Source organism: Heterocephalus glaber, unplaced genomic scaffold (assembly GCF_053883595.1).
Source record: "Heterocephalus glaber isolate CG9 unplaced genomic scaffold, H.glaber_assembly_v1.0 deba00001724, whole genome shotgun sequence".
In the NCBI taxonomy this organism is placed as follows: Eukaryota; Metazoa; Chordata; class Mammalia; order Rodentia; family Bathyergidae; genus Heterocephalus; species Heterocephalus glaber.
Window position 1 is genome coordinate 306304 of NW_028258435.1, and position 15582 is coordinate 321885.

General features: G+C 47.0%; 1 protein-coding gene across 11 annotated transcripts in view; it reads left to right on the forward strand.

Annotated features, from left to right (window-relative positions):
• Positions 1-12397: 12397 nt before the first annotated feature.
• Positions 12398-15582, forward strand: part of Cyria (CYFIP related Rac1 interactor A) — a 126702-nt gene continuing 123517 nt past the window's right edge. For 5 of the 11 annotated variants that reach the window (XM_087199669.1, XM_087199667.1, XM_004869929.4 and 2 more), the window contains exon 1: positions 12404-12508. The gene's annotated coding sequence lies outside the window, so the exon portion shown is untranslated. Of the gene's footprint in view, positions 12509-15582 lie in introns of all 11 variants that reach the window. The other 6 variants (XR_015446748.1, XM_004869930.4, XM_087199668.1 and 3 more) reach the window with 4 other exon arrangements.

Below are 15582 nucleotides of genomic sequence, written 5' to 3' on the forward strand. Positions count from 1 at the left end.
TAGGAAACAAACAAGATGTATTATTTGAGGAAAATGCAAGTACAACTGAAATAAAAAATATTTAAACAATTGTTAAAGCCAGAGAATTTTATTTCTAGTTAAACATGTAAGATCTTGGAAGTCTTCTCTCTCATCTTTATAATAAGAAAAAGCTGAACAAAGTGAAAATCACCAACACTTCATAGAGTCATCAGAGAATGGAGGTCACAGGACCCCAAAGCCAGAGACACAGGTAGATGCAGATAATCACAGCTCACCAGAAGCAGCAACAACAGGTGGAGAGGTGAGCTCAATCTGTGTGTTTTATCAGAAGACAAAGTGGGAAGAATAGTGCTGGGAACAATGGCTTTTCCTACAGGAAAATAATTAGATCCTTTTCTTTCACAGGTTTCCCAGGTATATCTCACATGTGTCCAAGTGAAAAATAAAAATTAACACTATTAGAAGAAAATATTGAAAAATATGTTTTTCAGATGTTGGGGTCAAAAGTACTTTCTTAAAGAAGGAATTTAAAAAGTAAAAATTATTCGAGTTAGATTCAAAAAAAGTAAGAAGTATAAAAGAATATTAGTTAGCTTCATCATAATTCCTTTATATACAGGATGAAAGGTTCTGTAAATAAAGTTAAAAGACAAACCACAGATTAAGGACAATTAACATCATACATACAAAGCAACAGATTAATATCCAGAATGTAATTTTCTAACTCTTAACAAATTATAGTGGACTAATTAAATTTAATGATGTATCAAAAATAGTTATGATTATAAAGGATAGGTAAATGTTTCACAGATGACAAATCTAAAAAGTAAGTAAACATGAAAAGATGCTCAAACTATGCTAAGACTGGAATGAGTTCTCCAAACTGCACGTGCTGGAAATGTAATCCTCAACACCAAAGGTGGAAGTGTCAACAATAATAAGGGACTAACCCTCCTGAATGGGTTAATGTCCTTATTTCAGGTGTGGATTCGTTATCATGAGAATGGGTTGTTACAAAAGTGAGCTTGGTCCTTTCCTGCCTTTTCTCTGTTCACCTCAAGATAATGTGGCTCAAAAGCCTTTGCCAGATACCAGAGCTATGCTCTTGGATTTCCCAATTTCAAGAACCATGAGCCAAATAAACTTCATTTCTTTCTAAATTACTCAGTCTTGGAGTATTATTATAGTAGCAGAAAATGGTTCAAAACAGTCTCATCAATAATCAAGAAACTGTCAACAAAAACAATAAAAGTACGTTTCACAAGTAAAAGAATACCAGAAAGTTTGACAATAGAAATGTTGGACAATGTGTGGAAATGTCAGGACACTGATATATTGAGTACTAAAACAATAAGGCCTTTTTGAAGAGCATTTGTCTGTATCTGGTAAAACAATACAGGTACACAGTCTACAGAATTATATAGTCATCATTATGGATAGTTCTAAATTCTACACTAGTGAGTAAAGAAACAGAAGGAGAATACTATATGACAGCATTTATGTAAATGTTAAACCCATACAATATAATACCATACATTAAGTGTACATACTCATTTAAGAAATGTCTAGAGAGTGCAGGTGCATTTTCCACACAATGGCATGGAAAGATGGCCAACAACTTCATGACGGTAGCTGTCTCTAGATGGGGAAGAATAGGAATCAAAACAGAAGTTGTGTCAGCCGAATTAGGTCAGGTTATGCTTTGATAACAACTGCACACTGCCACAGGAAGGACAGGCGTTGCGGCAGTTAAGTTTTCCAGCTCACAAGACCACTGGGCAGAACCTTTGCAGTCACATGATCCTGCAAAGGAGGAAGGGAAATGAGAGAACAAGAGCACTAGCATTATGCATTCCTGGAACTAGCCCTAAACCTTAGAATTTTCAGTTGACTATCAAAATCCCATTATTTAATTTTAAAAAGTGAAGCACAAGTTACAAAGCGATAATATTCTGGATAACAGCAACATGGACGTATTTTCTACTCATCTTTGTCCACATGTTCTTTAGGAAGTGGTAAGCACCTCTCAGTCACTGCTCTTTAGTGTGAATTGGATTATCATCCTGTCAGATCAGAACCAAAAATAGAAAAGTTGAAAGGGACCCAGGCTAAAACCAATCCTTAGTTACTGAAAACTTCCCCATTACTTTGAACAACTAGGATAGCTCCATAGAATTGAGCAGAAAACTTCACTGCAGGCCAGGCATGGTGGTGCACTCCAGAGGCTGAGGCAGGATCATTGCAAGGCCAGCTTGGGCTACACAGTGAGTTCAAAGCCAGCCTGAACCACATAGCAAGGCCCTGTCTTAAAAAACCAAAATCCCAAAACAAAAACCAAGAATCAAAAAACAAAAAGCAAAAAAACATTTCTCTGAAGTGACCACTGTTTAAATCCATGTTCTCATCTCCCATCGCTTCAATCAAATAGAAGTATTAATGTCCTCAGTAAATCAACATCTTAGCACATTTGTTGATAATCCTGAATCCTTCCTTTTTTCCCCCCGGCTCGATCTTTGTTCCAAACATCAGTGATATTTTGGTAAGAAAAAAATAAAGGTTAAAATATGCCTCATCACCCACAGAAAATTAACATAAATTATTATGCATGGCACATTAACAGTAAGCATTTTGCTGTATTTCTGCTGCTGCACAATGTAATGATTTTTTAGGTAGCTTTTCAGTCTTTTCATGACTGTCCCTTCAGCTGATTCTCTCAACCTTCCTGTGAAGAGACAGAGCAAGTGTTTATAATCCATGATGGACAACTGAAGACATCAGGTCAGGGGAAGTTTGCTGAAATCATACAGGCTCAAAGCAGAGCTGTCCTGAGGACCCAGTTGTAGGAAGATGTGTTCTGCCCACCAGGTCACTCTGCCTGTGTAAAATGGCAATTTTAGGTTCCTGTCCCCAGAAGGGGCCTGATTCATTCACTACACACACTCATCTCTTTGGGAGACAAGACTCAGTGAAAGTCCCTGTATAATTTTGGGATACTCAAGAAACTGAGGAAGAAATTTGACAACTACTGAACAGAAAACTAGCATGCTAGATTTACAACAAGCTGGAAACCTTGAAATCAGAGGTGGGCTGAATATTTGCTCAGCAACAGGAAGAGCAAAAAATAGTAGACAGAAACCAGAATACCATGTTTGATATCCCAACCCTGCTATTTACTTGCCTTATGATTTGGGAAAATCACCTGCCCCACCTTGGCCCAGCTTTTCAATCCATCAAATGAATAAATTGAATTAGAATATTTCAAAGGCTCCTTCTTCTCTGAGATTCTTTTAAGGCCTCGAAATGCTTCAATCTGTCCAGTAAGAGGAAATGTCCCTCACCTTTCTAGAAAACACACACACACACACACACACACACACACACACTTTATTCACTGAAGCCTGGATATAGATGAAATGTAAATAAGAACACTGAATTTATGTATAAAAACATGAGACTCACCAGACTTCCTAAAACCATCCGTTTCTCCTCCCATTAACAGATGGGATGCAGTTTGACTGAGTTCAGCAGGGGAAGCAGCTGCCGTGTTAGCAGTCACCCTGCATGAGTGACACTAATGAGACAGATGAAATATTTGAGAGTCCAAGACTGCTCAAGAACCACTGCCATAATGCCAGTGTCACACCGGGCCTGTTTACAGGTTCGTCATCCACTCTAAAAATAGACTGTGTAAATGATATTTCTTTTAATGATGATAATTATAATTTATAGCCTGCCCAAGCCTCCCGAGGAATTGTCCCCCAAAGAACAAAAGGACGCTTAGCATAATGAAAACAAAGAAAATGCAGAGGTGTGGACATAGGAGAAAAGAAAGTGCTCCAACATCAGACACAGAATTCTTTGTTGGATTTGATTATCACTAATGTGCATTTTATTACAAGATCACACAACTTTGTGGGATTATTTTAGTCACAAAAATAATGCATCCTATTACGGCCTTTCTGCTAAGGAGTTCCTGTATCATTCTTCCGGGCTTGCTTTTACTTTACTTTTCCAGAAAAAAGGGTGCAAAAGAAAATTTTCTACTTTCTTGCTTCTGAGGAATGTGGTGGTGCCTCTCAGATGAATTCTGAATATTTATTAAATGTATACTTGAGCACTGGGAACACTGCCATTGTGTGTGTGTGTGTGTGTGTGTGCGTGTGTGTGTGTGTGTGTGTTCCAGGGGTTCAAGAAGTGATGGGCAGAATTAAAATACCTGTGAGGTGGGCTGGGGATCAGAGTTCAAGAAAGGCTTTGTTACCAGGTGGTATTTCAGCTGCCTGAACGGAACTTGGATTCATTCATCTGCCAATGGAAAGGAGGACATTTGGAGAGAACTCTGAGGCCCAAAGGCAGACAGAAGGGATATGACAGTTTGAATTGAGGGCTGGACAGAGACGCAGCCGAAACAATAAGCTAGGGAGGTTAGAAACGTTAGCGTGAACTTTAGGGTGCGCAAGATGCAGTCCTAGTGTGATGAGGGAGTCACTGAAGGTTTGGATGCTGGCACCTCCACATTCACATACCCTTGCCAGGAAGACTCCTGCATCTGCAGGGTGATCAGACTTGGATCGCTGACTTGGGTGCTGATCAGGAAGCTGATCCAATAACTTGAGTGAGGGCTGATAAGGGACTTGCCCTGGACATCGGCTGAAGGGAAGATATATATGTTATGTTCAGTGTGAATTTCTAATTTTATCAGGTTCCCCAAAAGTACCATTATGCTAAGGCCTTTCTCAAGTGGTTAAAGGGTTAAAAGGTGCCATGGATTGTATCTAGACGTCCCCACAAAGCCTCAGGGGCTCACAGGTATGGCTTTTTGGAGGTGGCTAGATCATGGGTGTGTAATACTGGGATTGAGGGTATGTAATCACTAAATTGGTTTAGCATAGTTCTGGGTGTGGATAATGGAAGGCTCAGCCTGGGTGTGTGCAGCGCCAACCAATAGGCTTGTAGCTGAATGGAATAAAAAGGGAAAGGAAGCCTCAATACTGGCTGCTTCTGGCCTGTTTCCCCTCTGCCACGTTGCCCTGCCTTGGAATCAGCTGACTATGGACTGAAACCTCTACAAACTGTGAGCTGAAATAAACCTTTCCTCCTTTAACTTTGAGTGTCAAGTATTTTGCCACACAGTGAGAAAAGTGACTAAGACAAAAGGCAAACACAATAGGTTGAAACCTTTTCAAATAGTCATTTATGTGACTGTCATGTATACCTACAGACATATAAACCTAAAACATGCATCTATTGGCGCCATGGGCCATGATGAAGCTTTATAGTGTCAACCATTTGGTTTCATGTGAATGTTAGCATTGTCTTCATTCTGAAATCATACTTTTTATATGGATAAATTTGACAAAATCTCTGATAGCAAGATATAGGCCAAGAAACTTAGCCTATATCTAAATTAAATCTGCCTACTTGCTTATTAATATAGTTCCTGAAAACCAAAAAAGAAATCCATTTATTGGGGCTGGGGATGTAGCTCAGTGGCACCGCACCCGCCCAGCAAACACAAGGTCCTGAGTTCAATCCCCGGTACTGAAAAAAAAATCTATTTGCAAAGAAAAGGAAGAAGAATGTGGTTGTCCAAGTCAAAGGGCCCAAAGTCCCCTCAACTGTGAATGGTGACACTTTTATTTTATTCTCTTGGCTGTGGCTGTGACTCAGTGAATGACTTGAACAAGTTATGTCAGACCTTAATTTCCATCTATAAAATGAGTATGGTCATAAGTGGCTCCTTGTTACCTGTTTGTGATGCTGCTTAGATGACTAGGATATGCCCTTAAGATGTGCTAAGCTTTTCTTCAAAGACTCCCATCAATGTATCACTACGTGGTCAGTGGCAGTGCTTTGGGAAACTGAGAGCTTGTGAGTGGTGAGACTGAGTCTCCAGAGGGATGACTCATGTGTTCAAGGCACTGAAAACTGATGAAATCAGCAATGTTTGGAGACACTTGCTCAGCTGAAGAGTGATCTACTGTCCTATGAGAAGTATGAGAGGATCTCAACTTAGAAAAGTCGTACATGAAAGCCTTGAAAACTGGAAAAAGAGAGAATGAGAATAGAAATAAACACATGAGTGAAAAAAGTTACAAGCGCTTTAAATTTTGGAGTTGGGTTACATCAGGAATTGTACTTGTACCCATTAATTATCTGCACATTCATGCTTCTGTCTGGCACACAGTAGGCATTCAGTAAATGGCAGTGGTGTAAGTAACACCGTGGCAAGCCCTATAATCACCATTTTCTACATGTAAGGAACAAGGCACAAGAAGCTGAGAAAACAGCCCAAAGTCATACTTCTGAAACGGGGGGTATTACCAGGTTCTGGGGTGCTAGGGATTCCTCCTAGAGGTTCTTTTTGTCCTGAACAAATAATTGGTCGAGGCAAGTGCAAAACACAGCAGGATTTTACACTTATTAAAGCTATGAAACAAAAAGAAACGTCCTCTGCAGAGTGATTTTGGGCCAACTAAAGGGAAAAGAAATATACCCTGTGAGAAAACAGGGTGGGAAAGTGAAAGAGTTAACAGTGGCAGCTGGCTGGATGACTGCCATCTTTTGTATCTCCTACTCCTCAGGATGATGTCAGGTCTAGGCTGGCCTGTCAAAACCCTGCTCCAGTTCTCTCCAGAAGAACTAAAGATAGCACTCTCTGATTGGTTCCAGGTACCGGGCTTTTGGAACTGTTCTGCACATGTCCTGGAACTCTGTGATTAACAGGTCATACTCACTTCCCAGCCAGCTTACTATGCCCTAATCTCCTGCCTCAGGGAGGCTGAATCTTGGTCACCACAAAGCTCCTGCAGGGTCCCCTTGACATCTCTGCCTCTAGACTCCATTCTCCTTCCCTAACTACACTCTGTCACCAGTGTCCCTATTGGTTCCTTGGCTTTGTCATTTTTCTTCATCATTGGCCATCATTTGGTTCTATTTTTCCTGAGAATTTATTGTCCCCTCTTCCCTTTTTGGAGAAGATGGGGGAGTGGTGCTGGTTGTACTCTCTTCCCTGTTTTGGAAGCCAACAGCTGTGTGATCCAAATGTGTCACATGTGAGGGGTCTGTTTCATACATAGCATTCCTTACACTGGAGTTGAGGACTTTTGTCAAATAACGGATAGAACAAAACCAAGACTTTGATGCTCCTGTGGGAGAACTAACAACACTCCTCCTGCCTTATTAATGGAAATTTTAAACTCTTGGTAAACATCTAAAGAAAGCAGGTCTGGATTGGGTGGCTCACTCATTCAGCTGGCCCTTATTGAATGTAAAGTTTTCATCTCCAGTGCTTTCTGAGGGGCTGGGGAGTATGAAGATCGCTGCAGCTGATGTTCAGTATTTGAGGATTCCATATTTGTGGATTCACCTACTTGCTCAAATTTATCTGTAACCCCCAAGTAAATATGCTCAGAGCCTCTGTGGTCTTCTACTTCTGTGTATAGACAATGAAAAATTTAAGACCTAAGTCATCATAATGCACATTACCAGCTGAGGTGGAATGATATTCTTTCTTCTTTTAGCCCTCATACCGTGTTCTTTCTCCAATCTGATTAGTGCTGTGCCTTTTCTCTTTTTTGTATTTTTTTTTCAACTGGGGATGGAAACTAGGCCTTTCATACTGGACTACAACCCGAGCCCTTTCCATTTTAAAAAATATTGATTGTTAAACAAGATCATACTAACTGACTAAATTGGCCAGGCTGAGCTCAAACTCATGATCCTCCCTTAGCACCCCTCAGCCTCCCACAGAGCCACTACCCCTCTCCCGAGCTCACTTCTGGTTTCTTTTTTTTTTGTGCTGGGGATCGAACTCAGGTCCTTTCGCTTGTGAGGCAGGTGGCAGAACCACTGAGCTAAATCCCTGGCCCTCATTTCTGTTCTTTTGATGGTGATTTCACTGTTTCACATGGCCTTGGAGCACAGTACTGCAATGTCATTCCTAAATATAAGAGAATGTTGCTCTTTAAACAGAAAAGCTTCAGTCAGGCCAAATTGAAATTAATAATTGTTAATAAGCAACAATATATGTCAAATAAGGTGTCTTTCAATAGAATCTTACATGAAACCAGGTTCTGTATTGATTAGTTGATGAAAATGTGACCAGATGCTCATGGGCACCAAACCCTGTATTTTCCTGAAAAGCTGTGGTTCATTATTTGGTGATTCAGTGTTCATGGCACCTTTATGGAATATAGTAACAGCAAATAATAAGAAATGAGTTCTATCCAGCTGATCCAACCAACAGTCTAGTGAGGTGCCAAAGCTACAGGAACACAACGCTACGGGAACACATGGGAAAGAGCAATTGACGTGGCCTTGGACAGCTGAAGCAGTCATCATGGAGGGGCTGCTGTGAGCCTTATTCTAAAATCATGAGTAGAAACTCCATGAGCACAGCAGAATGAAGGGTCCACTGACATAGAGGGGAACCATGTGCAGAAGGCCGGGGCTCTGAAAGCCCCTGCCACACTGAGCTGAGGGATCAAAACAGCAGTCAAGTCAAAACCCTTAAAGCACACGCACATCTCAGCCCCAGGCAAGGGTTCTCAGCCCCCACAGGTGCTCTCCATGGTTTGGGCAGTGGTTTTCCCAACCAGGAAGTGTGCAGCAGCCAGCTGCCAAATTGGCCTGATATTCATAATCAAGTCTATTATTTCCCTTCTGAAGCCTGGCCTGTATTTCTGCAGAAACCCGGGTTACTTCCGGCTCCTCCCTCGGTGCCTTCGCCTTCCCAGTCACCATGCTGTGCACAGCTTCTTCTTCTCTATGCCCCTCTGCCATGCCCTCTTGTGTTGCAGCCAGCCTCTACAAACTGAGCCAAAATAAACCCTTCCTCCTTTAGGTTGTGTGTGTTGGGTATATTGTCCCAGTGACAAGAAAGTGACTCAGACAACAATTCTTGCTGAAGACCAGGGACCTAGAAAGGCAAAAGGTAAGATTTTTTTTCTTTTACTACAGCAAGCAGAGAACAAGCACTATGATGCCGCAGCACCTAGGACCCTGAGGACTTCCCACCACACCCACATCTACAAAGGCATCTGCTAACCAGCAAGTTTTAAATGAGCACTTACTCTGTGCTGGGAGCAATTCAAAGCAATACAAGTGACACACACAAAAGTACATGTAACATTTTACACAGCTTCTCTTTCCCAGCTGCCAAGCAGTTTACCTGTAGATCAGCCCTCACCTCAGCCTTCTGAAGTAGGCTTTATTACTCACACTTTATGGAAGAGAAAACCAAACCTCCAAAAGATTATTAAGCAACTTTTTGAAGTTCACATAGTTCCTGACTGGCAGAAGCAGGATTTATGTTTAGCTTTGATCCTAAATCTAGACGGGGTCACAGAAAATGTCTCTGGCCCCAGGAAACTTGCATAGGTGATCCATTCCTGACGCTAGCACAGACCGTGAGACATGATGAACAAGAGGAGCCTGTGGCGCGACTGTCGGTTCTATAGGAACAGTCACAGGACAGAAGTCTGAGTCCACAGTGCCATGCTGTCCCCCAAGTCATTAGCCTGGGAACAAATGATCCTTGATACCTGCAGGTGGGGGAAGAAGCCATCTCAGGGGTAAGTCCAGGAGCTGAGAAGATCCCCTGTCAGACCAGGCCGCCTGCTGGGAAGGCTAATCTAGTTGCCTGAGGGATTTGGAGGGAACTTTCCAGGATGGGAAGTCTGTGCCCCAGGCCATGCCAAGGATTGTTCTCAGCCAGGGGATCCTTCCTTCCGATGATGTGTTTCAAAGATGAAGGGCAGGACCTGGTCCATGGAGGGCTGGCCACGGGAGTCCTCTGATTACCCTTCCAGTTTTGCCTCCTCCTCCTCCTCCACCCCCTGTCCTGAAAGAAAGACCCTCAGCCTATCATTAGCCTCCTAGGGTCTGCTAGGGTCGGGTGCAGTCTCCTCAGAGGGACCTGGTTTCCACTGCCCGCCTCCCTAGCACAATGCTGCTACAGCAGCCTCTATCTTGTCCTTCTACCAGCAGTGCCTTGTTTTGTTTCCTGCCTTGTTGAAGTCAGACTCAGCCCTCAGGATTTAGTTCAAACACTGTCCTCTTCAGAGCCTGCTTCCAGTTTCTGCTGTCCCTAGGACCACACAACAGATATCTCCATTTAGCCTGTTTCTTATTTTGCTTTGTCATAGCCAAAGCTGGCAGCCTGTCTGTCCTCAAGGCCTGGGACAGATGTCCTTATTCTATCCTTTAGCCAAGTACCTGGCACTTGATTGATGTTCAATCTCTCTTAGAAAATAAATGATTAAAATGAATAATTGATAATTTGAAATAGGAAAAGGTCCAAAGGGGTAGGGGTGGTGGGAGGGGAAGGGGAAAGGGAAGAAGGGAAAGGAAAAATGATGAGAAAAGAAAAAAAATGGAAACAAAATCTATGTAAATAGGGAAGGGTGGAGGGGGTGAAGGGCGCACAGGTATTAGGAGAAAAATAAGAACCAAGATACATCATGTACAGGTACAAGCAACCAATGATAAATGTAAAAGAATTGTATACCTAAAATGTACCAATGAAAGAATTAAAAAGAAAAAAAAAACATGCAAAGAGGATGTCCTTGAAACCAGAACAGTTCAGTTTAAGTTTAATTTAATTAAGATAGTAAGGTTCACTTTAGCAAACTTATATTGCAAATGAAAACCACCTGAAATTTAATCTCAACTTACCTGCCCTCTAAATGGCAGTTTAATTTCACTGTAATCTTTATTATAATAACTTCTAAACTAGTTATTAGCGTTACAGATGAAGTTGGAAGACTGCTTCATCTGCTTATTGTGTCTTAGGAAACATTTAATTATTAAATTCCACACTGATAATTAGAAAACCCCACTATTTCGCAGAGGGCTAAGAAATACCATGCAAGTATCCCTCAATTACTGAAACAGAAGCTGTCTCTAAGTGTGTAGTAGTGAAATCCCAAACATCAAATGGTCCCACTCACCAATATAAGCCACATTATTAGAGGCAGTGTACAGTGAAACATCCTGAACTGCTCTGAAATGATACAGTTTTATGCGGATAAGTGTCACCTCTGGCTGATTCATCTTTGTCCTTCGCAAAGCCTGGCCAAGGTCAAGGTGGGCAGAATAAGTAAAAAATTCTGCTGTGTGTGTGGAGGGGTGAGGGCTACAGTGCACGACAGTAACGAGGCATGGTGAAGCACAGGGCAGGGAGAATTTTCCAACAGAGCCACACAAAGACAAAGTGTCTTTGCAGGAATTGATAACAGAGTCTGGGCCGGGGGACCCCGAGGGACTCACAGGAAGCAGGGGAAAGTTTCCATGTGCATCTCAAGGCCCCCCTCCCAACAGAGAGACTGCGCTGTACGGACTAGACTGTGGCCCCCTGGCCCTCCGGTGAGTTCTTGCCAAAACCAGACAGAAGCTTGAGGCCGCGAGGCTTGGGCAGCCCAGGTGCCCTGGGGGACACACCGGTGCTCAGGAAGGGGCCACAGCTGACCCCGCTCTCCTGATGCTTCCTGAGCTCTGCCCCTTAAGCTCCCAGTCCACACACCCCGGGCAGTGGAAGCCTTGGCACACAGCTGGGCACACTGGGGAGATTGAACCTAAATTGCCTGCTTCCCTGATTGACTGGTAAAGGCAGCAGCCAGCTGGGGTCCGCAAGGCCTCCCCCACGCACCCCCCGCAGGAGCTCTGACTCACAACCTGTTGGGCACAGCCTGGGCCTCTCTGGTTTCCCGAATCTCCCCGTCTAAAGTAGAAGCCTCCCAACAGATGTTTGAAAACAATGGTCCTGACGGCAGTGCTGTTATCTGCCACTTTCTCTTTACACCTTAGAGTATTTTAAGTGTTTGTGCAGACTCATTCTTTAAGGTAATTACACTTTCTGGACTGAGAGTTTAGGAAGACCTTGCAGTGATCCCACCAGTAACCGCGGCCCCAAAGGCAGGGAATCCTTTAGCAGGAGGACAGGGAAGGCCTGAGGCAGGCTGAGCTCAGAATCCGAAGTCACTGAGAGGGCTGCGCTGGCTTGGGGTGGTGGGTGAGTGCACGGCTCTGGCTGGAGGGTGGCTGTCCTGCGCCCCCGCGGGCCCTGGGTGGGGATCAGTGAGCGTGCAGAATTCACGCGGGGCTGAGGAAGCACAGGGCTGGCGCAGGCTTCCTCGTTCAGGGCGGGCCAAGCGGCTCAGGGTGACCGCGGGGCAGGGATTCCCGGGAGCGGAGCGTCGGCCCCAGCGCCGGAGCGCCACCAGCAGAAACAGGCGTGCGGAGGGGTCTGGGGCGAAAGTGGGAACCGCTCGGGTGGGGTCCGGGCCGGGCTGGGACGGGGCGGGGCGGGAGGCGGGTCCCTGGGGGCGTGGCTCCAGGCGGGATTGGAGGCGGTGAGGGCTCCAGGCCGTGGTCAGGCGGGCTGGGGCGGGGCGGGGCCGGGGCGGGGAAGGGCGGGGCCTGGGCGGGGCTCCGCGTCTCGCGGCTGCAGCACCGGGAAAGGCGTCCTCGAGGCGGTGGCGGAGCGGGTGGCCGACCAAGGCGGCTGAGGCGGCGGCGGTGACTGGTGAGTGGCGCAGGCGGCCGGGGCGCGGCCGGGGCCGGGTCGGGCCGAGAGGCGGAGGCGCCGGGCCTGGGGGGCGCGGGGGAGCCCTGGGCCCCTGCCATTCCTGTCGCTCGCGGCGACCTGCAGCCTTGGGGTGGGGAGGCGGCGGGCGAACGCCGAGGACCCGACCCGGAGCGCGGTCCGCAGCCCGGCCGGGGTGTGCCGTGTGCCATCTCCCGGCTCCGGAAGGGCTTCTTGCTCCAGAGCACCCCTCAGCCACTCCCTCCTCACCCAGGCACGGCTGGCTGCGGAGCCTTCCTGCCCCAGACCCCATTGCGTGCCCCTCCCCGCCCCTGCCAGACCGCTCCCTCCCCAGGTCCCTGCAGCCCAGAGGCAGCGCAAAGCCCTCCCTGCCTGCACCCGGGGTCTCGCTGCCACCTGCCGCAGGACCCTACCTCCCACCACCTTCCCCGCTCGCTGCCCGAGGGCAGCCCCAGCCTGGCCAAAGACCGATGATCCTGAGCTTAGGAGACAATTTGACCCACTTCCCAGGAAGCTGGTCTCACGCTCGCTGCGCTTGCTGGTGGAGACACCTGGCTTGTCTGCCCCCTGAAGGACTGAGGACGCCTCTGTCAGAATGGCCCAGCAGGTCCCTGGTTCCTCCGGGCTGCTCAGACTTGCTAGCTGGTGTCCTCAGAGACCAGGGCCCGGGGCTTTGGTACTTAAGGCCTTCAAAGCCATTTGCCCACGCGCCCGCAGCTCCCTAGAATTCTGCCCAGGCACTGTTGGAGTTACCTGGTCCAGGACCAGGGCCCTGCTTTTCCAGGTCTGGGCCTGGCCTCCTCTTCCCTGTTCTTGTTTTCCTGCCTTGTCCGAGGGGACTCAGGGGAGGGTTATTGGCTGCAGTTTGGGGCTCTGGGAGCCCCCACAGTTCGGAGGCCCCCTCCTTTCCGTGTTAGAAACTTCACCTGCTGTTATCAGTCACCCTCTCCCCTGGACAGGCCTGAGCCACCGGCATTGCCAGGAGTTCCCAGGGCACAGAAAGCCGGTTCGGGGCCCTGCAGGGCAGCAAGAGGAGGGTGCCCGCAGCAGGTCTGGTCTGGAGGGCTGGGCTGGGGCGGGGGGGGGGGGGTCACGCTGGGAGCTCCAGCAGGGTTCCAAGGCTTCTTTGCAGTAGAGAGGAGGCAGAGGGGGCTGTTTTTCCTGCATGTTTTGGTCTTGTGTTGCTATGGTGACAGTTTTGCCTCTCTTCCTCCCTCTGCCTCTTCTGGGAGCTGGTTTTTATTGGTCTGCTCTCCTGTCTTTTATGACTCTAATTTCTCCTTCTGAGTTCCTCTGAAATCAACAGTCATAAATATGGGGGCTGGGCCCAGGCTGGGGTGGCAGAACTTCACCGCCTGCTGTCTCTGGGCCCCTGCGAGGGGAGAGATGGTACCGTAGGGGTCAGATGTGCCTGCACTCCCTCCTCTCAGTTCTGGGACTGGGGCAGCAGCATCCCCGCTGGGCGCACAATGGGGAGCACACTGCTTGGTGCTAATAATAGCTGTCAAATGCCAACAAGGGCTCACTGATGTGCCTTCCTTTCTTCTTCACTGTAGTGCCATGGGGAGGGGCTGTCCCCACTTTGCAGATGAGGAAACTTCACTCCCAGCAAAGGCGCTTTTCTTCTGAGGTCACACTGGTGTTAGCACACACTCAGCAAGGAGCAAAGGGAAACTGACACAGCTGGTGTATGGCTCTCCTGGCTCCCACCCTATTGGCTACCTCCTCCTGTTCCCAGAGGGACCTCCACCCCTACGTATGTGCTTTTGGGGGCTCACTGGCAGTGTCCTCAGTTTCCCTCCCCTTGGGTGAGCTGTTGGAGATAAGCTGTCAGAGAGCTAGCTGCTTCTCATGCCCTTCTTCTCCCCTTGACCCCAACTTTAGGGACCCTAGTTGAGAACAGTGTGAAGCCACTTGTGACTTCCTGTTTTACTCAGAAACCTAAAATTCAGCTTGCTGGTCCTCCCTGGGGCATAGATGTAACTGGAAGAGGCAGGGACACAGCCAGCCCAGGGTGAGGAGCTCTGTGCTCCAGGGCCACAAGGTCACCCAGTGTCCACTGTCAGTGCCACGGTCCAGTGGAGCCACCTCACTGTCGTTTTTCTCTCTGTGGAGCTGTTGCCTTTCCCACCCCCTTCCCTTCTCCCAGTCACATCGCTGTGCCCGGGGCTTGTTAACCATGAGCTCCAAGGGCGCAATGGCAGCCTGAAAAGGCAATGGAATCAGCAGCCTTGTCCCAGTGCCCACCGTGAGGGAGTCAGTCAGTTCACTCACTTGTCTTTAAAGTGCAATTGGCAGCATATGACCTGTAGGCTGTGCTTGCTGGTTCTATTGGGACAAGTGGAACAGCCCACAGAGAGAGCTTTGGAGGTTAAAGAGTGATGATGGGAGAGCTCAGTGGTGCAGAGATCCCTGTGTAGAGACTGAGACCTGATTAGAATAATACCGTGGAACCTCAGGATGTAGAGGGATTCTCTAAAGCTATCTCGTCCAGCCTTGGTGTGAGTCCAGGCCTTCATTTACGTAGCCCTTCATTTGTGGGGCTTCTACTCCATGTGTGCCAAATGCAGCTTGGGCAACTGGTGATTAGGAATGAGCACTATTTGGCTTCAAAAACCAGAGTCTGGTGTAAAAGGTAAACCTGGAAAGAGATCTTTGTGGTAGAGACATGGTGGAATGGGGGAGGGGGACCTGGGCCCAGAGATGGCCACTTGGCCTGGTCACCCCTTAGGGCTTAGTTGGGGGCCTCTGCTTGGGGGCTGAAGTCCCGCTGGCCTAACATGGGCCAGTCCCACCTGTTTGGCTGTTTTTTTAAAAAAATGTATTAGTATGTGTTTGTGATCCATAATAAATATATGCAATGTGGGGTATTGGCACATGTGCATGCAGCATCTTGATCCTTTTTACTTCCCTCCCCTCTCTCCTGTCCTCCCCAGCACCCTTTGCTGAGTTTCGACCTGTCCCTCATGGTAGTGGCTGGTTCCTACCTTGTGTTGGTTCAGATCCTTTCTCTGGAGTTGAGTCCATTTCCTTACAAGATGACATAGTGATTG